Raw genomic sequence first — 7,684 nt, forward strand, 5'->3', positions numbered from 1 at the left:
TAACGTCATTACTGGCTCGGGAGCTCCTCAAGTCCAGTAGGCCACACAGAGCATGTGTGGCACTCCTTAACTTGACTGCATTTGTTTTCAGCTTGTTCTTGTAGCTTCTATCAGTGACAATCAATGTCCACAGAATGGAGTGTATCAGTGGACAAGTTTCGTCGAGCGATTCTGCCAGCTGACCAAAGAATGTTTCCGGCACATCATCTATGACTCTGTCCCTCACACCGATGTTTACCATGTTTTCAAACATCTTCATTTCCTCTGACAGCTTTGTTCTCTGCTCTAACGATAAGTGATACCCACTTTTTGCATCTTGAAGGAGGCTGTCAGCACGTTCCTTGTACAGTCGTACAAGGGTGGAAACAAGTTTGTTCCTTTTGTTCCACAGGTCAGCGAAATGCGAACATGCCAGCTGCTCTCCGCCAAACTTGGAGACGCTTGCCCAGCTTTCCTCTAGCTCCCGGTCAACTTTCTCGATCAATGTCCTGATGTTATCTATCTGATCTGTGTTGCCCGCGGGTGTCTGTAGATGATCCAGCACTGCTGGCTTCCACCGTAAGCCTAACAGGGTCTTGCTGTGCTTCATGTAGTTAGCAGTAAACATAGATTTCACCAGTCTGACAACTGTTATTCCTGTGATCATGTCAGTGTTGGCTAAAGCCTCTTCCTCTTCCTTGCTCGAAGAGTGTGCTGCCATTTGTTTGCAGTGGGCTTGCACCTGGGAGAGCAAATGTTCCATTGAAATGCTGTGTTCTTGACCACCTTCCTCCAGTCTTTCCAGTAGGTAGCCCCGTACAGCTGAACATCTTTTTCTTCCTCTCTCCTGTCAGCACTTGTCCGTTTCGAAGAAGGCTGAGGCAGAGACTTGGAGTTTGGTGTCAGCAGCCGCTTTTTGTCCTTCCTTGGTGTTGTAGTCGGTGTAGTTGCTAGTGGTGGTGACTGCTCCGGTAGCAAGCTGGCCACTGGCAGGCTGTCCTCAGATGCCGCTTCTTTGCATGTCCCAATCTTCTTCGTTGGGGTTGTTGATGGGGAGTGTTGTGGTAGCAACCTGGCCAGTGGTTCATCATCCGATGACGAGTCACAATCATCCATTTCTGTCATTAAAAGATATATATGTTAACAAGCATCGTCAGTTCTTCATCACCATGTACTTTACAAACTTTGTAAATCTAATGCCCTACTAGATTGCATATCAGACTGTAAGCCTTCCATCAGATATATCCTAGAAATTAAAAAATAGACTACAAAATGGAACCTTCAGAGAAAGCATTTCTTTCAAATTCAACACACCAAAAGAAAGTAACATATGAGCTGTAAAGCATTGTCTCACCTGAATTTCAAACACTGCTCCCTTCCATCAAGTCAGTACAAGAAGTCTGAACGTCTCTGGCCACACCTAAAATTGAAAATACCATTAGGGTAAGGAAAAAACATCTTTTGGGCCATGCATTCATTCATAATAAAAAAGATGTGGCTGTAAATGAAATGCTAAATCACTATTTAGATCAAAGACTGCATCCAAAATTGTTACTAAAATGTGTGCATTTAGGGGATGGCTTATATTTAATTATCCATTTCTAAATTTAAAAAAATTGACATTTCAGAACAAACTATCAAAGCTAAGTGGTCTTGCTGAAAGGCCCCTGGCTGAATATGGCAAGCAATGAGGTTTAAATATCTTTGAGCAAGTAATTCTTAAAAAAATGCTGGTAAAATTACTTTTAGTAAGTTTTACCATGCTGATTAGCTCCTTACTTGTTTAAATGAAAGTAAAATAACAACGTACAACACCCCACAAAATCTATCCTAGAAATAGAGCACTGGAAATAGAGTGCAAAATGGAATGTTTTCAAACAACGCAGCCAACCTTGAGGCGTTGCCAAAACACCCCCCCCCCCCGTCCCATGTGAAATTACTACAAACTTTCCAGGTCGCAACACTGATGATTAGCGAAGTTGCGGAGCAAAAACATATCGCCACCAAATCTATGTATATCAGAGTACAAGTTGATAAAATATTGAGGTACAGGAGGGACGTTATGTCTACAAAAAAACGCCATGAACTTTGAGCAAAATTTACGAGATCGTAAACAACATGGCAGCCATCTTGTCAAAAAAATAACACCCAAGTTTAGCCTACCGCCACCACCTACTTTGATACATATTATCCAAAATTTTGTACCGACGGTAATCTATGGTCAACATAATATGGCTACGAGTTGATACAAACGTGTAAATTTTTCAATTTAAAGTAAAACCAAGGCGATGAAAGCCGTACATATGTAACTTGCATAAATTAGCACAAATTTTCTACAGTTTTCAAATCGCCATCGCCTACCACTAAATGTTATTCACATATATATTTACCTTGTTCCAAAGGCTACATACACCAAAGATAGCACACTGAGATTTCTATAGCACTCAGATATCGATAACATATGAAAAACTTACCTCAAAAATCGACGACTGTCATGCAAATATGGCGACTCTCGCCGACCAAATCTGGCAGCGTCTGTTGCATTCCAAAACGTGGTCCATTCCAAATCATGATTTGGAATAGAATGCACCTGCATTCCAAAACGTGGTCCATTCCAAAACATGATTTGGAATAACACGAAGTGGAATGCCTGTTGCATTCCAAAACGTGATGCATTCCAAAGCATGACTTTTCGTAATCACGTGTCTGGGGGCGGAGCCTCGTACTTAGGGGGCGGAGCTTCGAACTTCTGAGGGCGTGGCTAAATGATACGTGTCTGGGCATGTTTTGTAACGCTTAGCGTTCCATTATAGCTACAGGCTGTCAGACGTGTAAACTTTAATGATGAAATGGGAGTCTCAAAATGTCACACGCGCGTTTTAGAATACCTGTGTCAACTATCTAAATCATGATTAACGTCAAATATTTCCCAAAGTTTCAAATTGGTAGCTTTTGCCCATGCTGTCGGCCTCTATATTTTGACCTTCTAAACCTCCTCGGTGTTAGTCACGGCATGCCCGTCGGACACCGCACACAACTATGCTTCGGCCGTGTACTGGCGGTAACCGAAGCATGGCTCACACGCAACTGTGGCGGCCATCCCTTTCACAATCTAAAAATTCATCAACAAATGTTCAAACTCAACAACTCCACACAAACTGTTGTTGTCGAAGCCCTTTCCCAAGCCCACATGTCTGAAGCACGTTTTGGAATATTCCATTTCGTGTCTGAAACATGTTTCGGAATATTCCATAACGTGCCTAGAGAAAGGACATGAAATGGAATATTCCAAAACATGTCTGGAGCACGTTTCGGAATATTCCATATCGTGGCTAGATATCCCATATGGGCCGTGGAGACCACATTCTTACAAAATTAGGCTTATTTGCGTAATTCAGTGACACAAAGTAATGCTAAATATTTACAAACTTCACTTAAATATCAAAAGTTTTAACTAGAAATGAAAGCTCCTTGCTATAAATTACGTTCTCTCTTCTATGTATAAACAACTATCACGTGATTCTATTAGCGGGAAAATCATGAGAAACGGATGCGCGAGCGTCCGACCATTTAGGACCGCACACTGATGAAGATAAACTCAGACCAGAACCAGACTATGAAACATCATACCAAGAACATTATCGTACTGTTCATTGACGTCATTTTCCCCATACAGCTCGAACGTACTAATACCTTTGGCACGCTAAGTTCGACGACATGTTCAGACAAGTAAACACGACGTGATTTAACACAGTATCTGTATACAGGCAGCCAACGGACCAAATATGGAAACTTCGGAATGAATAATTAATCACCACTCCTGTCAATCATTTGTGATTGACAGCATGGCCGGTCACGTTTTAGAACATTCCAAATCGTGATCCAGCTGCGCCATATGATTTGGAATACAACATGTGGAATGCCTGCTGCATTCCAAAACGTGGTCCATTCCAAATCATGATTTGGAATAACACGTTTTGGAATGCAACAGCGTCCGCCCGCGCCACAAACTCTCGTCCCCAGGACAGTTCACTCTGCTACCCAGCATGCTTTGCGCAAAATGCGTTCTCGGCCCCAGGACACAAATACACGCTAATGCTTCCGCACTGTGTTGCTCTGGGGACCCCGCCGCGCGCCCAGATGTGGATTTAATTATAGCGCGCTAGCGGACGCTGCGGAGGAGCGTGTCTTGCTGACATTCATTCTCCTTCTGCACCCAACGTCTTTCATGGCCACACCGACACACCATTAATTTTATGGATGGCATGGATAGATGAAAAAAAAATCACGTCCTCCGATGCTCTGGCCCGGGTAGTCCATGGTAGTTAGCAACAGTACAGAGCTGGTAGTAACTATAGAGGGTGGCACCCAGGATACCGAAGCTCCACGACTCAAGAACTCATCAGTACATAGAACGATTCATAAATTTCGCAAAAAAGCCAGCATCTGCCGGCTTGTCGTATACGTCGTTATGTACTGCCGCAAATTCACAATACCAGCGTTGAGATCCATGTGGTTTAGTAGCATTTTTATTTTTGGCCAGAATGTTTTTTATTCCCCGTGAGTTCTAGTTTGGGCGTCTTCAGAGGATGTCATCCATAAAATTAAGTCGATGTGGCCTTAGGTAATTAGGTGCACCAGTTCCCATGTTTTAAGTCATGACTATTTGGGAGGGGTTGAAAACTGAAAATGACACGTAGGCACCATAACCTGGTACTGATGCAGATTATGGTGTTTTATAGGGCTGCATGAGGATAATATGGACATACAGAATATTTACAATGACCTCACAGGCGCCTAATGATAGACGTGGGAGTTTCCCTTTCCAACAGATTACATCGAAGCATCATTGACTGTGCACAGGACTTTGAGGGGTATTACAACTTCACCATCCAAATTCTTTGTTCGAAATCTTTTTACAGTGACAGTTTCTTTCCCCGTACGGCCAAGCTTTAGAATTCCCTCCCTGACAAGTGTTTCCCACCAACCTAAAATCTACAGGCTTTCAAATCAAACGTCCACCGCCATCTCTTGACATAGCCATGTTTCTCTCATATTTCTCGTTCAATGCCGAGAAGTGGTCGTATAGGCCTTGCATTGAATCACTCATTTTTAAAAAAAAATTACTTAACATTGCAAAAAAGTGTTATTCGGGAAGTGGAGTCCAGAAATGTGAATTGACGGCACAAATATGTCAAAAACTGAAGGTAAATGATAATCATTTGAACATATTTCGAATTAAAATATTTCACTTGTTTTGCGCAAAAACATATTGTAACTATACGCGTATGGTACTCGCCCCTGTGATAGTGGACTATCCCGAGCTACTGAATGCATGTTAAACGCGTACACGTAGTCTCAAGTCAAGGCTGTAACATTTCCATAACTCTGCCGGTGTGGCATCATCGCCCACTTCTACAGCCCTGGGGAAATTAGAGGCAGAAGTAGTTACATGAAGAAGGCTGGAAATACCGGCTGCATATGCACTTTTGAAACCCCCAAATTGGTAGCCTGGTTTCCAAACCTATTATTATAGCTGCCGAGTATATTTAGTCCTCTATTTCCGGAGAGGGCGAAAGAGACTCGGCAGAAAAATATAGGTTTGGTAGCCAGGCTATACATTGGACTTCTGCACCTGATTTTTAGTGGTGGTGCACCCTGATATTTGTGCACTGAGTACGCAGCATATTCTTGGAATCATTTTACTGGTTATTTGAAAGCAGCTATCGAATTTCATATTCCAGCTCTGAAGAGAGGCAATAAGGTTTTTAATCAACAGAAGAATAAGAAGAATAACTTTAGTGCACGGCAATTGTAACTATATGGCACACTGTATGGCAAGGGCTATTGAACATAGTTTTTCTTTATTTCATACTGCGCATCAAAAGTCTTTCCTGATTTGCAGGTTAGGTAACTGCGTGCACCTTACCTTAGACCTTAGATCCCTCCGCAACTTTGGTGCACAGGTCGACTTGGCGGCAAATTTCCTTCCCCCAAAGGTTGCCGGTCGCGGTTTGGAGTCGCTACCTCCATTTTCTCAAATTGTATTGTTCCTCGTAAAATAATTTCTTTCCAAGCAGATCTTTTGGTGGCAAAACGGTAGCTGTATGGCAAATGTATACTGCCTGGTCAATTTGACACTGTCTTTGCAGCCACAAAACATCTGCTTGGACATTATGATTTTTGGTCGTCTTCTGGGATTTGTACCTTTTTATTATGGTTTCCTAGTCATAGCAAGGAGGACCTCCTTGGCCATAGCTAGCAATTTTTCTTTGCATTGTTTATTGTAGTAACACTAAGAGGTGGGAAATGTGCTCCTTGCATAAGAACTTTATCTATTAGATGATCATACCAGGAAAAGCCAAAGTGCACCAGTTCCCTAAAAATGAATGCGGAGCCCTGATAAAAGACCCCACACCATTCATTTTTCTTTCAGGTGTTTTGAACCGTCTACGACGTACCACGTCTAGCCAGAATGTCTGGCTAGAATACTATAATTATAGTGCCAGGACCAACAAAAGTACAAAACCTGTATGTATGTAATGCTAAAATTACACCCAGAATTTCACACATCATTTACGATGTCCTTGCGCGCTGCGCGTAAACCGTTGCAGAGGCCAGGCAACTGGGATGAGGAATGAGCACCCTCACTGGGACGTACAAATGTATATATTTCCCCATAGGTACATTCGCACACGCCCACTCACACACGCAACAAGCTTACAGAGTGACTCTAAAAACCATTTACATCTAAGGGACCAGGGTAGGAGGCAATAAGATCCCCGCATACCAAAGCCATTTGCGACTATGGACTCCCATTTGTCGAGAAGCCCACACACACGTGTAATTTCGTGAGGATGACATTTTTCTCTTCCGGTTACCGAAGATCACACCTGATGTCACTGGTTCTGCGCGGTGTAGGTCTCGCGCGGCGAGGTAAAAGCAGGGAAATCCGAGGCTAATCACCACGGGTAGCACTTTGAAGCCAGTCTGACTACAAAGTTAATACCCCATTTTTACTGGGCCGGCGATCACACTGCGACCGTACGGCGACCTGATTGGATCTGTGTGAACATTGGTTCCTTTATTCTTTTAATTATTGAAATTTTACATTGACAAAATGGATGGAGGGCAAAACAGGTAATTATTCACATTTTCCCGAAGATTACACAATGTACGTAAATGATAAATAGTATATAGATGCAAAGTGTAATAGAACATCTTCAAATGCAAAAACAATATAACGACAGAGATCAGAGTGAAGTAGCCATACACTTAGTTCGGCTACAGAATAATGTCAAATGATGTCCAGAATGAAGATGTAAGAATAAAAGTATGATTTAACACACAAGACGTAAAAATCGCCATACGGTCGTACGGTCGAGGAAATATGTGGAAATTTGGTATGGACGTTATTGATGTCTATCTGTCACGTCTTTGGTCGCCTAAAGGTCTTAGCACGATCGCCGCTCTAGCGTAAATGAGGCGTAACCAGAGGCCTTTGATAGGCGTCATTGATGTCTATCTGTCACATCTTTGGTCGTATTAAGGTCTTAGTGCGACCGCCGCTCAAGTATAGATGTGGCGTAACCAGAGATCTTGGATGGAGGTCTTTGGTGTGTATATATATATATATATATATATATATATATATATATATATATATATATATAGAGAGAGAGAGAGAGAGAGAGAGAGAGAGAGA

The 7,684-nt window shown here is 42.4% G+C and overlaps 1 long non-coding RNA gene across 1 annotated transcript; it reads right to left on the reverse strand.

Moving 5' to 3' along the window:
• Positions 1-6: 6 nt before the first annotated feature.
• LOC109465390 lies at positions 7-2,515 on the reverse strand. Its single transcript, XR_002139954.1, has 3 exons — positions 2,454-2,515; positions 1,334-1,399; positions 7-1,097 (listed from the first exon to the last, which is right to left on the reverse strand). It is a non-coding gene; the product is annotated as an uncharacterized LOC109465390 (long non-coding RNA).
• Between the last annotated feature and the right edge of the window lie 5,169 nt (positions 2,516-7,684).

This window comes from Branchiostoma belcheri, unplaced genomic scaffold, assembly GCF_001625305.1.
Source record: "Branchiostoma belcheri isolate BF01 breed outbred unplaced genomic scaffold, Haploidv18h27 scaffold15, whole genome shotgun sequence".
Classification (NCBI taxonomy): domain Eukaryota; kingdom Metazoa; phylum Chordata; class Leptocardii; order Amphioxiformes; family Branchiostomatidae; genus Branchiostoma; species Branchiostoma belcheri.